Source organism: Scomber scombrus, chromosome 17 (genome assembly GCF_963691925.1).
Source record: "Scomber scombrus chromosome 17, fScoSco1.1, whole genome shotgun sequence".
NCBI classification, from domain to species: Eukaryota; Metazoa; Chordata; class Actinopteri; order Scombriformes; family Scombridae; genus Scomber; species Scomber scombrus.
In genome coordinates, this window is record NC_084986.1 from 4,000,030 (window position 1) to 4,018,657 (window position 18,628).

Consider the following 18,628-nt stretch of genomic DNA (forward strand, 5'->3'; position numbering starts at 1 on the left):
ACAAAAGAAACATTCTCACAAAAAAGAAAACCCCTACAGTTGGTTCAGCCCAGTGGTGTCAGCATGACATCACCAACACCATCAAGGACAGGGGTTGAACAAAGAACAAGCATGGTGAGAATGAACAAAGGAACAAAAATATTCAAACCTGTAACATAATAAATATAATTTAAACTTAACTATGACTGTGTGTTTGCTTTAATTAAGTCATAGGTTTTGATGTAAAATGTAACATAATGCTAACATGGGATAGTAATTGCTACAAGGCTACAAAAGCAATTGTGAAAAGTGGTGAGTAAAGAAGAGTTTTCACACACTTGGTCACAGGAAGTGTTTTGGTGAGGTACAACAGCAGTAGAGCTCGGATATGACGACATTAACACTACAACCACACGAGGCTCACAGTCACAGTGTTACCACCCAGCTCGCTCGAGGTAAGGGAAGCAACATATGTAGAGAATTATGATGTTTATTAATAAGCACTCGTTAAACAGGGGCACCGCTTAACAGGCTTTGGTAAGAAATAAATTTTTTGTTGATTAATATACCAAATATTAATAAATCAGTCTCAAATTCTAAAGCTGTGATCCAATGGTTTAATTGATCTTGAGTACATTTTAAGGAGTTTATTGACTAACAAGATTAATACCTTAAAAACCAGATTCACTCGACTTTGGGGGGTGTCGTAGAGGGAAAAACACTTTTCTATTAAAGACTGGTTTATTTGAATGCACCACTAGTTATTCATTTCTAAACACATATGTTTATACTCCAAACTACTACTGCTACTACTACTACTTTTTCAATTTGCTTTCATCTGAGACCTGTTAGTTCCTCATTGTAGCTTTGAAGTCAGTTTCTAAGAACTGATGGGGAAGTGTTTCGATGAGAACGTGGAAACAACAACAGCAGAGCTCGGATATGATGAATATTTTAACTTATGATAAACATACAAAAAGATAAACAGCTCAGATAATTGTTACCACACGTTGATGTAACAGATGTTAGCAGTTAGCTAGTTAGCTGAAAGTAAAGCAGTAGCCAAAGTAGCTGATATCAACTAAAATTAGCATTTTCCCATCACAGAACAATTTCACGGTGAATGTAATTAGTTAAACAATACTTTCCATCTTTACTTACAGACATATCATAGGCTCCACCAAAAAGAAAGGACTGATTCTGCTTGCATTCATACTCAATACAAAACATGGAGGTTGGAAAACGAAACTTAAGGAAAAAACAATACTCAAAATATCCACAAGGGGGCAGTAATGGCTCAGAGACTAAATCTGAATAGGGATCACATTTCATTAATTTTTAAATTACTTATCAGAAGGTCCAATAAACAAAATTAGAATTTTCTGGCAATTATTTAATGGTTCAGGCTTTATAGGGTTAACATTAATTTTCAGTCATACACTCTGATGTGGTTTCAAGACACACAGAGAGAGACTTAATGAATGTGAAGTGTGATGTAATTTATGACCATGGTCTGTAGTAGAGAGAGATGTCCTAGTAGGGAGGGTTCAGACCATAGGAGAAGAGGATTGAAGTTCCCCATCCGTCCAGATGTCCGATGAAAATACCAGGATCTGTCTTATGTTAGTTTTTATACAGTTCTGTCCCTTTGGGCTCCTTCATGGAACGTTAATGGGTGTTTGTTTATCCAAAAGAGAGGCAATGTTCATTTCTCTGTCAAACCTGGTCGAGTTTATTTCACCCAGCTTCAAAGGTGATTCTGACCAGATGGTAATGAGCATAGTACGTCTGGTGACACCTAACACCAGATAGAAGGGACAAGTACCAAAAGAAAAGGGACAGTGGATGCTGCTCAAAGATAGATAGATAGATAGATAGATAGATAGATAGATAGATAGATAGATAGATAGATAGATAGATAGATAGATAGATAGATAGATAGATAGATAGATAGATAGATAGATAGATAGCGGACTCTGCTGAGTTGATGTTGGAGTGAAAGTTGTTGATCAGTGGAGTCTGATAGAAGCAGAAGGTTCTCCAACGTTTTCATAGTTCACCGTAGCTTCATCTCCATCTCCATCATCATGCACCTGTGAGGAACAACACAACACACCTGAGCTTCTGAGATATAATGGAACAAATAAATGACCTTTGTTTCAGAGTAATACAGTCAGCACTGTTTATTCTTATTCTCTTTACAGAATCACAGTAAATAGTGAACTACCACAAACATACAGTAAGCATTTGAATATTCAGTTTTAAAACTCACAGCATTGTCACTGATCTGTGTTTTGTTCCCTGAAAACACAATTCACGAGCAAGGAAAACACTACCAATCAGATACGTTTGACAGATTTATTGAACAAGATTAACGAATGAATGAATGATGTGTTCTTAATGCGGTGTGGGGAGGCCGGATGAGGGATCCGCCGCAGCGCCCGGGCAGCGCCGAACCCCCAAAAACCTCCATCTATTTGAGACGTGCTTGTGCGGATCTTAGGTCGTTGAGGTCTGAGCTGATGTAGCAGTGATATGTTAACGAGGCCCAACGACCCATGATTTGAATAAAGTGTTTGGGTACGCCATTGCGGGAAGCTGAAGTAGCAGCGCCGATCCTAAAGGAGTGCCCGGAGTAGTGAGTAGGAGATAAACCGGATAATGAGAGTATTTGACGTAAGTGATGGTGAAACCAGGACCGAGTGGTGATTTGACCGGATTCGGAGAGGAAGAGGGGTTGAGATAGTGGCGTGGCATAGGATTTTCGGTAGAGGAGATAGTTGGTGAGGATAACGAATGGATCTAAGGGAGACTGGTTTTTAAAGTAGAAAACTGGTGTAGGATGGCCGAATTGATTGGTTTTGGTTTTCTTCAGGTGGAATACTTTGGTGTCGTCCGAGAATAGTGATAAGTCTGAGATACAAGCATGGCGGCAAGGGTCGAAGTGCGTCGATGACGCGGTGAATTCTGAGCATCTAAGGAAGCCGAAAAAAGCTAGTATGAACATAGCTTCTAGGGTCAGGGCGATGTGAGGAGAGTGGTATCCGGAGCGAATTGTGTGGATGCAAGTATACAGTAAGTCAGCGGTCAGAGGAAGCCGACTAGGAGGTTTGGCTGGTTCTTGGCGGAGGAGACCAGAGAGAAGTGACTTTACTTGAGGATGGTTTAAGGCAGGGCTGGGATGACCTGTGATTAGTTTGGAGAAGAAACTAATGCCACTGAGGTAGGATTTGATAGTTGGCGTTCTTATATTCGTCACTGAATGCGCGTAAGTGATGTAACAGATAACGGTGGTGAGATCGAATGAGGGGAAAGTTATATTATGTCGGTCGTGGAAGTGATGGAAGTTGTTCCATGCTGTCCAGTAGGAGGAGAGAGTAGAGGGTGATAAGCTATTAATGATGTCATTTTGGGATTTGATGATAAGGGGTACTAATGATGGATTCACAGATTGAAAGTCAGTGCTGAATAAGGAGGAACTGGAGTCGGCAGCGGTTCGGCGTGCGGAGCCAAGTTTCTGAACTTCTGGAACATGAAACGAGAGAGAGAGTCAGCAATGGTATTATTGTGACCAGGGACATGAGCGGCGCGGAGAATATATTGGTTGGTGACGGAGTGCCAGGTGAGGCCGCGCATGAATGGCATGATGGAAGGGGAGTTGGAGCGACCTTTATTAATGATGTCAACTACTGCAATATTATCAGTGTGTATGAGAATGGAGTGACTAGACCATTTGTGCCCCCATAGGACCGCTGCGGCTACTATGGGGTAGATTTCGAAGAGGGCGGAGGACGCTACCTGGCAATTATTTATGAGTTCTGGGGGCCATTCGGATGCGAACCATCTCCCGTTGTAGAAACCCCAAAAACCGGCAGAGGGAGCAGCATCGATGTAGAGCTGGTTGTCGAGGGAGTTGGTCAAGTGGTCATCGTAAAAGAAGGAGATACCATTCCAGTTAGAGAGGAGGTGGAGCCATAAACGAAGCTCGGCAAGACATGATTGGTTCAGGGAGAAAAAAGACAGAAGCGATGGGACCAAAGATGCAATGGACAGCAGGTGAGAAATGAATGACCGCCCTTGGGGGATGATGCGCAGGGCGAAGTTAAGGTGGCGCGAGAAGGGAGAGGAGCTGACGTTTGGAGCAAGATGGGGCCAAGAGGAAATTGGAGATGAGGAGACAGATGCGGTTGAGCTTTTCAATAGGGAGGGACGCCTGGAACAAGTTCGTATCGAGGGTGATTCCCAAGAACTCAAGTGAAGAGGATTGGCCCTCCGTTTTTTCCGCCGACAGTGGAACGCCTAGGTCAGTAAAAACGGAGGTCAGAGTGAGGAGGCCAGATGCGGGGGGAGAAGAAGGAGGGGTAATGAGAAGGAAATCATCTAAGAGACGGACAAGAAATGGGATGCAGTGGTTGTTGGATAATATCCAGCAGAGGGCCTCTGACAAGGTGTCGAACAGCTTGGGACTGCTTTTGCAACCGAAAGTGAGTCTCACTGCGAAGTAATAAGCACCTCGCCATCGGACGCCAAAGAACCGCCAGAAAACGGGGTGGATAGGGAGAACTTTAAACGCACTGGTAATGTCGGCTTTTGATAGCCACGATCCTTTGCCCGCAAGTTTGATGAGTGCGATGGCATGGTTTATGGAAGCGTAGTGAAGGGAATAGTCTTCGCTCGGGATAAGGCTGTTGATGCTGGGGACGCTGCTGCCGTGCGGTGCCGAAAGATCAATGATGATCCGTTGCTTTCCGAGTTGCAATGCCGAGTGGACTAATGCGAAAAGTAGGGAAAGGGGGGCGAGAAAAGGGGCCGATCATGAAGCCTTGCTCGATCTCTTTGGAGAGCAGGCGATCAACAGAGCTGGGGTCATTAATGGCTGACATTAAATTCTTACATTCGAATGAAACGGATGGTTCCACTGAGATGCCGGGGTGGAAGCCGTCCTTGAAACCGGTAATGAGGACTTCGACAAACGCTGGATCAGGGTGGTGACAGAGTGCAGCTTTCAAAGCCGCAATATTTATAGGTGTTGAGGGATGCCTACCTGACTTTTGTGAAGTGGGATTATGCGGGCATGCAGATCTGGCATGGCCGCCGCCGCAGAAGGAGCATACGTGGAGATAGCGACACTGAGACATTCTGCACCCTGCTTCATTGAAGTTATTGCAGATAGTGCGTCCGCCTTGGTGCAGGATCGGTCGACCCCTTTTATCCACTCCACTGGTGTTAGGTGCAAAGGGGGGCCGATTAGATGAGACTGGCTTGGGAATCAGGACCATCACCTGCCTTGGTGGGGCAGGTGATGGCACGGGAAGAGCATAAGTCCTGGCCGGGTTATGTTGAGAAACAGTCAAGGCCGGGATGGAACAGGCAGATGCAAGATGGGAAGGTGCGCCGCACAAAGGACAAGGCTGAGCAGAGCAGGCGGCAAAGATGCGACAATACGTCTCGGTATCCAGTGTGCCCCAATAAGTGACCTCATTAAACTGGTGAAGGCAAGCTGCGGCCTCAGAAGCGAAGTGAATATGATATTGATAGAATCCGTAACCGCCAAAACGTAGTGCAAGATTAAGAATAATGGACATGTAGTCGTCCAATTCCTGACGGCGTGCGGGAAACTGCAAACAGAGGACGTCTCTGTATAAAGAAAATGTATAAGCAAATTCAGTGGGATTAAGGTCCCTTGAGCAGGAGGATGGTTTCTCCGTTTGGTGTGAACACCTTTCGGGGTCATCCACATGTCTGTCTACTGGAGGTTGGTGGAGGGAGGGAAGGAGTAAAATAGCCAGGTCAATGTAATTACCGTCTAATATTTGTTTCCGGATATTGGTGGGAACAGGTGATGGACGAGAGACGAGTGAGGCGGGGGGACGCGCAGCAGGATTGGCTGTGAGTAAGGTGAATCTGGCCGCCGAGTGGTGAGAAGGATGTGTGGATGGTAGCGCACAATGGGCTACAATCACGCACCGAAAGTACTGTAGACATGACGGCTTCTTCGGACAGTTGAAGACCTTGGCTTTGGGTGTGTGGTGACCTGTCGAAGATGTCATCGTCGGAGGGAGAAAGGGAGATGAAATCCATGGCTGGTACAGGTGAGTCGCTGGTTGAGTAATTTGTTGCTGTGCGAAACTTGAATACGAGAGCGAGAAGCAAACTCGAATAGGAGAGCGAAGAGGGAGCAGAGGGTTAGGTCTGTTTATATAGGAGCAGCAAGCGGTGTAATTGGTGTGTTTTCCCGCTCCTGAAACTGCGCTTATCAAGCTTCGAAAAAAGAGTCAAGTTTAGTTTCATCAGTAAAAATCCAGATTCCTCAAAACGTGTTCATAAATGTTGTGTGACTGTTCTCACCTTTAGTTCTCGTCCAGATGTTGACTGACACAACGATTATTAAGAGTGCAGTTAAACCCACAGACACGATGAGGAACCTCAACCAGCCTGGAAAGAGAATTAAAACATTAAAAACATTTGTCACTGTTCAAACTCCTGTAGTGAACTTTGGTGCTGAGTGTATGTTGTTAAAGAGAGGAAGCACCAAAAATACAGAAATATATTTCTTCTATCTATCCATCAAAGACTGAGAGACAGAAAGAGAGAGAACAGTGAGCAACAACAAGGTTTGAGACTCAGATGAGTGTGAACACACTGACTGAGATTATACACTAATTATGAAATACATATGGATATTATATTCTGTTTCTGACAAGTCTATTCTGCAACATATCACTAAATTCTTCACACTGCACCTTCACACTGTACTTTCAGTACCTTTTTGTTTTGTTGCAGTATCATTGGTTGTAGGTGCATTTTGGTTCATCTCTGTCGTTGCTGTTGTTGATGTCATCAATAATTTTGTTCTTGTTGATTTTGTCGTTGCGGCTGTTTCAGTGTCTTCACCTGGACATTTTAAAAAGAACAAGATACAGAGAGATGAACTGGATCAGATAAAGTTGTCTGTTGTAACTTCTTGCAGATACTGTCTTTAATTTATACTTATTTGTGTTGATGTTTTGGGTTTTAATTAATTTTTTTGCATCCTCAGCTGGACAAGTAAAATCTAAAAAAAAACCTCAACAACCCATGATGATAAAATACTTAATAATTATCAGCTACACACAAAAATGAGAAAAATTAGGCAGTTAACTCACCTGAAGATGGGATGAAGGTAAACAGCTGCACTTCACTGTTTTCATTTGTCACTCTACACTTGAATAACTCAGAAAAGTTTGACGTCTCAGCAAGATGAGAAGTTGTAAACTCCACAGTAGAAGAACAAGAAATCTGTGACTCCTTTATGTGCTGAGTGTTCACATCCTGATCATTACACTCATACACCCACTGCACTGTGTGTCGACACTGTCCATATGTTGACACAGAGCAGTTTAACTTCACCTCATCAGTGTCCTTATGTTCAGTCACTGGTGAAGATGGAGATATTGTGAGAGAAAGACAACAAGAGTAAAATTAACTTCATCACTGTAATCATAATTATTGTAATGTTTCAGTATATTGTTCTAACAAGACAGTTTGAGCTGAAAACATTATGATGTAAATACTCACTGCAAACAACAGACAGATAAACCAGAGAGTATTGAGGTCGTCCTGATCTATCATTTTGTCTGCAGCCATAAAGACCAACATCCTCAACTGTGACCTTCTTTATAACCAGAGAACAGTCCGCTGTAACACTCAGTCTGTCTGATTTAGCTTTGGCATTTTCACCAATCTGCCCAAGTTTAATCAGCGCTACTGTTTCTGTGTTTGTTGAACCATCAAAGACCCAGGAAGTACTGTCACATTCATCATGATCAGTCATCACATTTCCACAGGACAAAGTGGCTTCATCTCCATCTCTGACAGTGATGTAGAGGACAGTTTGTCCAGTTACTGCTGTTGAGAATTTGAGAGAGAAATGTGATAAATGAACTGAAATGAGAATCTGACTGTAGTGTGAATGTTAAAAAACAAACAACTTATTTCACTGTCTCAGTTAAATGAAGGTTATTGAATAAGATTTGTGTATCTTACCTGTAAACTGAAGCCCCAGAATCAGAAATAAAAACATTTTAATCCATCTGAGTTCAACCATTGTTCTTCTCTGTCTTTCTCTCTGTCTTCTTCTCACACTCTTAGCTTTCAACGTGCAAAAATACCCTATCTACTTCCTGTAATGAGCCAAATGTCACCTCCTCATTGTGGTCAGTCTATTTTTCCTCACTTGTAAGTAAACAACTTTTTTAGGCGGAGCATATTCGCTTAAATTTTTAACGTTTTTGTATTTTACAAGAAAGTTAGCACTCACATCTGCAGTATCTTATATAATCTCATATATCTATATAATATCTTATAATCAGACAAGAGTAAATACATAAAGGATTAGACATTGTAGTAGTTAAGGGTGAATGTCTCCACCCACTCACCACCATGACCACAGCACACTTCCTTTCCACTGCTGCATTTCAAAGTATTTCATGTTTATAACCATGACCACATCATGTAATGCTACTCTGTGCACAGGACCAACATGCCCATGGATGCACAGACCGGTACAAGTGCATTTGCTATTTACACAACGTGGCCGCAGGGCAAGAAAATGACAACAGTGTCCATGCGTTGCACCTGCCATCCGCTGTGCGCCGGGTGCAAGATAGGGCCTAAGATGTTATTTTACTGGTCTGATTCCTTTTAGTTCCTCATTGTAAAGTAATGAAATAAGAATATGACTGTATAGTGTAAATGTTACAAACATTATATTTGGCTGTCTCAGTAAAATTAAGGTTATTAAATAAAGTACTATTGGTAATAATGCAGATTTTTGTATCTTACCTGTAAACTGAAGCCCCAGAATCAGAAATAAAAACACTTTAATCCATCTGAGTTCAACCATTGTGCTTCTCTGTCTTTCTCTCTGTCTTCTTCTCGAGCTCTCAGCTCTCAAAATGCGGAAATACACTATCTACTTCCTATAATGAGCAAAGTGTCCCCTCCTCATTGTCGTCAGTCAATCAGATAAGATGGTGTATCAGAGGTCAGAGACTTGTTAGTTCCTCATTGTATCTTTGAAGTCAGTTTCTAAGAACTGATGTGGAAGTGTTTCGATGAGAACGTGGAAACAACAGCAGAGCTCGGATATGACGACATTAACACTACAACCACAGGAGGCTCACAGTCACAGTGTTACCACCCAGCTCGCTCGAGGTAAGGGAAGCAACATATGTAGAGAATAATGATGTTTATTAATAAGCACTCGTTAAACAGGGGCACTGCTTACCAGGCTTTGGTAAGAAATACATTTCTAGTTGATTAATATACCAAATATTAATAAATAAGTCTCAAATTCTAAAGCTGTGATCCAATGGTTTAATTGATCTTGAGTACATTTTAAGGAGTTTATTGACTAACGAGACTAATACCTTAAAAAACAGTGTATAATATATAGTTTCAATTAAACCTTTTAAAAGAACACAGTAACTTTACGTATTTAATACAGTTTGTACCTGTGTGCTTACTCAAGTCCCAAAAACTTTATCAGAGCTGTCGCTGTGTGCAAATAGACTACTGCACCCTGAGTCGCGCTTCAATATCAGTTTGGTCTGTAAATACTGAAACATCACAGCAACTAGTGTCTCAAATGCTTCTGATCAACACACAATCATTTTTCCGTACAGCACACAGCATTAATGGGTCTATTTTCAGATCTGCATATGAAATTACAGTGTAAATAGTTAGATATACAAACTGATTAAATTCATTAACATAAAAATAGACTACTTTTTAAATTACGAATATTAACCTTTCTCTTTTTACAGATGATATGAATGATGAATATTTTAACTTATGATAAACATACAAAAAGATAAACAGCTCAGATAATTGTAACCACACGTTGATGTAACAGATGTTAGCAGCTAGCTAGTTAGCTGAAAGTAAAGCAGTAGCCAAAGTAGCTGATATCAACTAAAATTGGAATTTTCCCATCACAGAATAATTTCACAGTGAATGTAATTAGTTAAACAATACTTTCCATCTTTACTTACAGACATATCTCACAGGCTCCACCAAAAAGAAAGGACTGATTCTGCTTGCATTCATACTCAATACAAAACATGGAGGATGGAAAACGAAACTTAAGGAAAAAACAATACTCAAAATATCCACAAGGGGGCAGTAATGGCTCAGAGACTAAGTCTGAATAGGGATCACATTTCATTAATTTTTAAATTACTTATCAGAAGGTCCAATAAACAAAATTAGAATTTTCTGGCAATTATTTAATGTTTCAGGCTTTATAGGGTTAACATTAATTTTCAGTCATACACTCTGATGTGGTTTCAAGACACACAGAGAGAGACTTAATGAATGTGAAGTGTGATGTAATTTATGACCATGGTCTGTAGAAGAGAGAGATGTCCTAGTAGGGAGGGTTCAGACCATAGGAGAAGAGGATTGAAGTTCCCCATCTGTCCAGATGTCCGATGAAAATACCAGGATCTGTCTTATGTTAGTTTTTATACAGTTCTGTCCCTTTGGGCTCCTTCATGGAACGTTAATGGGTGTTTGTTTATCCAAAAGAGAGGCAATGTTCATTTCTCTGTCAAACATGGTCGAGTTTATTTCACCCAGCTTCAAAGGTGATTCTGACCAGATGGTAATGAGCATAGTACGTCTGGTGACATCTAACACCAGATAGAAGGGACAAGTACCAAAAGAAAAGGGACAGTGGATGCTGCTCAAAGATAGATAGATAGATAGATAGATAGATAGATAGATAGATAGATAGATAGATAGATAGATAGATAGATAGATAGATAGATAGATAGATAGATAGATAGATAGATAGTGGACTCTGCTGAGTTGATGTTGGAGTGAAAGTTGTTGATCAGTGGAGTCTGATAGAAGCAGAAGGTTCTCCAACGTTTTCATAGTTCACCGTAGCTTCATCTCCATCTTCATCATCATGCACCTGTGAGTAACAACACAACACACCTGAGCTTCTGAGATATAATGGAACAAATAAATTACCTTTGTTTCAGAGTAATACAGTCAGCACTGTTTATTCTTATTCTCTTTACAGAATCACAGTAAATAGTGAACTACCACAAACATACAGTAAGCATTTGAATATTCAGTTTTAAAACTCACAGCATTGTCACTGATCTGTGTTTTGTTCCCTGAAAACACAAAAAAAGAGTCAAGTTTAGTTCCATCAGTAAAAATCCTGATTGATAAAAACTTGTTCATAAATGTTGTGTGAATGTTCTCACCTTTAGTTCTCGTCCAGATGTTGACTGACACAACGATTATTATGAGTGCAGTTAAACCCACAGACACGATGAGGAACCTCAACCAGCCTGGAAAGAGAATTAAAACATTAAAAACATTTGTCACTGTTCAAACTCCTGTAGTTAAAATATGAGAGAAATACAGTTTATACAGCATGTGTGATTTTTACAACCTGAAAAATGTTGCATTTATCAGAGCTTCATTACAATATTAGTGCACTGACTGAGATTATACACTAATTATAACATACATATGGATATTATATTCTGTTTCTGCCAAGTCTCTCTGCAACATATCACTAAATTCTTCACACTGCGCCTTTAAATCACTACCTTGTTGTTTTGTTGGAGTATCGTTGGTTGTAGGTGCATTTTGGTTCATGTCTGTCGCTGCTGTTGTTGATGGACATTTAAAAAAAACAAGAGACAGAGATTAACTGGATCTATTCGTTTTTATTTATTCTTAACTGTGTTGATGTTTTGGATTTGATTACATTTTTTGCATCCTCACCTGGACAAATAAAATCAAATAACTCAACAAACTGTGATAAAATACTCCAATAATTATCATCTACACACAAAAAATTTGAAAATAATTAAAACAGATTTCTCACCTGAAGCTGGAGGGCTGAATGTAAACAACTGCACTTTTCCAGTGTTTGTATCTGTTACTCTACACTTGAATAATTCTGAATATTTTAATGTCTCAATAACATGTGAAGTTGTAAACTGCACAGTGGAACAAGAAGACTTTGACTCCTTCATGTGCTGAGTGTTCACATCCTGATCATTACCCTCATAAACCCACTTCACTGTGTGTCTGCACTCATCAAATGCCAACACAGAGCAGTTTAACTTCACCGTATCATTGTCCTTATGTTCAGTCACTGGTGAAGATGGAGATATTGTGAGAGAAAGACAACAAGAGTAAAATTAACTTCATCACTGTAATCATAATTATTGTAATGTTTCAGTATATTGTTCAAACAAGACAGTTTGATCTGAAAACATTATGATGTAAATACTCACTGCTAACAACAGACAGATAAATCCGAGAATCTTGACCTTGTTGTCGTCCTGATCTGTGAAACTGTCTGCAGGTGTAATGACCAGCATCCTCAACTGTGACCTTCTTTATAACCAGAGAACAGTCCGCTGTAACACTCAGTCTGTCTGATTTAGCTTTGGCTCTTTCAACAATCTGCCCAAGTTCAATCAGCACTACTGCTGTGTTTGTTGAACCATCAAGGATCCAGGTAGTACTGTTACATTTATCCTGATCAGTCATCACATTTTTACAGGACAAAGTGGCTTCATCTCCATCTCTGACAGCAATGTAGCGGGGAGATTGTCCAGTTACTGCTGTTGAGAATTTGAGAGAGAAATGTGATCCTCACTTGTAGGTAAACAACTTTTTTAGGCGGAGCATATTCGCTTTAAATTTTAACATGTTTGTATTTTACAAGAATGCTAGCACTGACTGCAGTATCTTATATAATCTCTTATATAATATATAAGATCTTATATTATAATCAGACAAGAGTAAATACATAAAGGATTAGATATTGTAGAACAACAGCACACTTCCTTTCCACTGCTGCATTTCAAAGTACTCCATGTTTATAACCATGACCTCATCATGTGACACTTTTCTGTGCACAGGACAAACATGACCATGGATGCACAGACCAGTACAAGTGCATTTGTGATTTACACAAATTGGCCGCAGGGCAAGAAAATGACAACAGTGTCCATGCGTTGCACCTGCCATCCGCTGTGCGCCGGGTGCAAGATAGGGCCTAAGATGTTATTTTAGTGGTCTGATTCCGTTTAGTTCCTCATTGTAAAGTAATGAAATAAGAATATGACTGTATAGTGTAAATGTTACAAACATTATATTTGGCTGTCTCAGTAAAATTAAGGTTATTAAATAAAGTACTATTGGTAATAATGCAGATTTTTGTATCTTACCTGTAAACTGAAGCCCCAGAATCAGAAATAAAAACACTTTAATCCATCTGAGTTCAACCATCGTGCTTCTCTGTCTTTCTCTCTGTCTTCTTCTCACGCTCTCAGCTCTCAAAATGCAGAAATACACCATCTACTTCCTATAATGAGCAAAGTGTCCCCTCCTCATTGTCGTCAGTCAATCAGATAAGATGGTGTATCAGAGGTCTGAGACCTGTTAGTTCCTCATTGTATCTTTGAAGTCAGTTTCTAAGAACTGATGTGGAAGTGTTTCGATGAGAACGTGGAAACAACAGCAGAGCTCGGATATGACGACATTAACACTACAACCACACAAGGCTCACAGTCACAGTGTTACCACCTAGCTCGGTCGAGGTAAGGGAAGCAACATATGTAGAGAATTATGATGTTTATTAATAAGTACTCGTTAAACAGGGGCATCGCTTACCAGGCTTTGGTAAGAAATACATTTTTAGTTGATTAATATACCAAATATTAATAAATAAGTCTCAAATTCTAAAGCTGTGATCCAATGGTTTAATTGATCTTGAGTACATTTTAAGTAGTTTATTGACTAACAAGACTAATACCTTAAAAACCAGATGCACTCGACTTCGGGGGGTGTCATAGAGGGAAAAACACTTTTCTATTAAAGACTGGTTTATTTGAATGCACCACTAGTTATTCATTTCTAAACACATATGTTTATACTCCAAACTACTACTGCTATTACTTTTTCAATTTACTTTTATTTGAAACACAATCAAAACACACATATTAGACCTGAAACAGTGAGTCAGGTTTATGGTTAATGGTCCGGTGTTACAAATCAACTGGTTTCCACGTTAACTGGTTACCTTTGTTTATAAAAGTTGGGCCTCTCTCACTGTGACTGCAGATGTTTCGATCACGGAGAGAAAACGTAGCTGACCTCGCGTATGCCTGAATGTACTTCCATAAATATCTGATGATCTCCCGCTCCACCTGGTTAATCCAAGCATGATGCTTCATGTTGTGATGTACAATTGTGGGACCCGAAATACTGGTCACCATATTCTGTATAAATGTCTAAATAAAAAGAAATAAATAAAAAGTCACCCGACACGGGATTTGAACCGAGTGTGTCACCAACTGCAAAACCATTACAGCGTAGTGTTTAACCATTACGCCACGCAATTACACTCATCAGTTGTCACAAGGTGATATAACAACTGTTGAAGTAAAAGTGACGTGTGCACTGCCACGATTTTCAAAACACCACAGCCAAATTAACTTGTGACCACTGTTACTGCAATGATAGCCACCTTACAGGTCCAGCTTGTTGCACCTCTGAAAAACATTTCACGATGATAAAAGATCACGTTGTAAATCATGTTGGAGCAACAGTGTGTAAAATAAAACAGTTTGTAGTCGAGCGGATATCAATTAACCAATCTTTATTTGTATAGCGCCAAATCACAACAAAGTCATCTCAAGTCTCTTTACACATAGAGCAGGTCTAAACCAAACTCTTCAGGTTTAATTTAAAGAGACCCAACATTCACACATGAGCAGCACTTGGTGACAGTGGAGAGAAAAAACTCCCTTTAAACAGGAAGAAACCTCAGAACCAGAACCAGACTCACAGTGGGAGAACATCTGCCTCGACCGGCTGGCAACAAATATAACAATCCTATCTGACTAAATAGCCACAGGAAACAAAAATGAACTTTAAGGCTCAATTTCATATTTGGTCATATTGATTTCCTCGCCCCACTACCCATCCAACCATTCAGTCCAAACTTCCTGAAATCAACAAGTGATGTGATGAATGATATTATAACTGAGTGTGCCAATATGTGTGGATATCCTAGCCACGCTACTCCGCTCGACTTCAAATTGTTTTATTTTACACACTGTTGCTCCAACATGATTTACAACACACGGACGTAAACGTGTCCAAAACATCAAATGCGTGATTTTCCTCGACCACCTTTACCAGACGTGATCTTTTATCATCGTGAAATGTTTTTCAGAGGTGCAACAAGCTGGACCTGTAAGGTGGCTATCATTGCAGTAACAGTGGTCACAAGTTAATTTGGCTGTGGTGTTTTGAAAATCGTGGCAGTGCACACGTCACTTTTACTTCAACAGTTGTTATATCACCTTGTGACAACTGATGAGTGTAATTGCGTGGCGTAATGGTTAAACACTACGCTGTAATGGTTTTGCAGTTGGTGACACACTCGGTTCAAATCCCGTGTCGGGTGACTTTTTATTTATTTCTTTTTATTTAGACATTTATACAGAATATGGTGACCAGTATTTCGGGTCCCACAATTGTACATCACAACATGAAGCATCATGCTTGGATTAACCAGGTGGAGCGGGAGATCATCAGATATTTATGGAAGTACATTCAGGCATACGCGAGGTCAGCTACGTTTTCTCTCCGTGATCGAAACATCTGCAGTCACAGTGAGAGAGGCCCAACTTTTATAAACAAAGGTAACCAGTTAACGTGGAAACCAGTTGATTTGTAACACCGGTAATGATTAAACTGAACTGGACCGGTATATTAACTCAGACCAGGTTCAGGTTAGGCTGAGTTTCAATTAAACCTTTTAAAAGAACACAGTAACTTTACGTATTTAATACAGTTTGTACCTGTGTGCTTACTCAAGTCCCAAAAACTTTATCAGAGCTGTCGCTGTGTGCAAATAGACTACTGCACCCTGAGTCGCGCTTCAATATCAGTTTGGTCTGTAAATACTGAAGCATCACAGCAACTAGTGTCTGAAATGCTTCTGATCAACACACAATCATTTTTCCGTACAGCACACAGCATTAATGGGTCTATTTTCAGATCTGCATATGAAATTACAGTGTAAATAGTTAGATATACAAACTGATTAAATTCATTAACATAAAAATAGACTACTTTTTAAATTACGAATATTAACCTTTCTCTTTTTACAGATGATATGAATGATGAATATTTTAACTTATGATAAACATACAAAAAGATAAACAGCTCAGATAATTGTAACCACACGTTGATGTAACAGATGTTAGCAGCTAGCTAGTTAGCTGAAAGTAAAGCAGTAGCCGAAGTAGCTGATATCAACTAAAATTGGAATTTTCCCATCACAGAACAATTTCACAGTGAATGTAATTAGTTAAACAATACTTTCCATCTTTACTTACAGACATATCACAGGCTCCACCAAAAAGAAAGGACTGATTCTGCTTGCATTCATACTCAATAAAAACATTGAGGTTGGAAAACGAAACTTAAGGAAAAAACAGTACTCAAAATTTCCACAAGGGGGCAGTAATGGCTCAGAGACTAAATCTGAATAGGGATAACAACAATAATCTATTAACTAAAATGCCTATGTATACATTTTAACCCTATAAAGCCAAGTGAATCATATTTGAAACATGATGTATGAGATCAAATACATGTAGTGCACAGATAAACCAATGCAGTGTTGAATTACTAAATGTATCTGTACACCTGTCATCATGCATTATTTATCATCATCATACATAAAAAGTTAAGTAGGTGGTGATATGAAGTTCCCCATCTGTCCAGATGTCCGATGAAAATACCAGGATCTGTCTTATGTTAGTTTTTGTACAGTTCTGTCCCTTTGGGCTCCTTCATGGAACGTTAATGGGTGTTTGTTTATCCAAAAGAGAGGCAATGTTCATTTCTCTGTCAAACATGGTCGAGTTTATTTCACCCAGCTTCAAAGGTGATTCTGACCAGATGGTAATGAGCATAGTATCTAACACCAGATAGAAGGGATAAGTACCAAAAGAAAAGGGACAGCGGATGCTGATCAAAGATAGATAGATAGATAGATAGATAGATAGATAGATAGATAGATAGATAGATAGATACATACATACATACATACATACATACATACATACATACATACATACATACATACATACATGCATACATACATACATACATACATACATAGTGGACTCTGCTGAGTTGATGTTGGAGTGAAAGTTGTTGATCAGTGGAGTCTGATAGAAACAGAAGGTTCTCCAATGTTTTCATAGTTCACCGTAGCTTCATCTCCATCTTCATCATCATGCACCTGTGAGGAACAACACAACACACCTGAGCTTCTGAGATATAATGGAACAAATAAATGACCTTTTTCTCAGAGTAATACAGTCAGCACTGTTTATTCTTATTCTCTTTACAGAATCACAGTAAATAGTGAACTACCACAAACATACAGTAAGCATTTGAATATTCAGTTTTAAAACTCACAGCATTGTCACTGGTCTGTGTTGTGTTCCCTGAAAACACAAAAAAAGAGTCAAGTTTAGTTTCATCAGTAAAAGTCCAGGTTCAATAAAACTTTGTTCATAAATGTTGTGTGAATGTTCTCACCTTCAATTCTCGTCCAGATGTTGACTGACACAACGATTATTATGAGCACAATTAAACCCGCAGACACGATGAGGAACCATCGTGTCAGGCTCAACCAGCCTGGAAAGAGAATTAAAACATTAAAAACATTTGTCACTATTCAAACTCCTGTAGTTAAAATATGAGAGAAATACAGTTTATACAGCACGTGAGACAGCAAGACAACAAGAGTAAAATTAACTTCATCACTGTAATCATAATTATTGTAATGTTTCAGTATATTGTTCTAACAAGACAGTTTGAGCTGAAAACATTATGATGTAAATACTCACTGCTAACAACTGACAGATCAACCAGAGAGTCTGGACCTTGTTTTTGTCCTGATCTGTCGTTCTGTCTGCAGGTGTAACGACCAGCATCCTCAACTGTGACCTTCTTTATAACCAGAGAACAGTCCGCTGTAACACTCAGTCTGTCTGATTTAGCTTTGGCGTTTTCACCAATCTGCCCAAGTTTAATCAGCTCTACTGTTTCTGTGTCTCTTGAACGACTTAAGATCCAGGAAGTACTGTCACATTTATCCTGATCAGTCATCACATTTTTACAGGACAAAGTGGCTTCATCTCCATCTCTGACAGTGATGTAGAGGACATTTTGTCCAGTTACTGCTGTTGAGAATTTGAGAGAGAAATGTGATAAATGAACTGAAATAACAATATAACTGTAGCGTGAATGTTAAAACAAACATCTTATTTGACTGTCTCAGTAAAAGTAAGGTTATTTACTAAGATTTTTGTATCTTACCTGTAAACTGAAGCCCCAGAATCAGAAATAAAAATATTTCAATCCATCTGAGTTCAACCATTGTGCTACTCTGTCTTTCTCTGTCTTATTCTCACGCTTTCAGGTCTCAAAATACAGAAATACACTATCTACTTCCTATAATAAGTGTCTCCTCCTCATTGCGGATTTTTCTCATTTATAAGTTGTCAGCTTTTTGTAGGCGGTGTATCTTCATGTT

At 39.5% G+C, this 18,628-nt stretch overlaps 1 long non-coding RNA gene across 1 annotated transcript; it reads right to left on the reverse strand.

Moving 5' to 3' along the window:
• Nucleotides 1–17,290: 17,290 nt before the first annotated feature.
• Nucleotides 17,291–17,663, reverse strand: LOC133997306 (uncharacterized). Its single transcript, XR_009927290.1, has 3 exons — nt 17,629–17,663; nt 17,506–17,534; nt 17,291–17,326 (listed from the first exon to the last, which is right to left on the reverse strand). It is a non-coding gene; the product is annotated as an uncharacterized LOC133997306 (long non-coding RNA).
• Between the last annotated feature and the right edge of the window lie 965 nt (nt 17,664–18,628).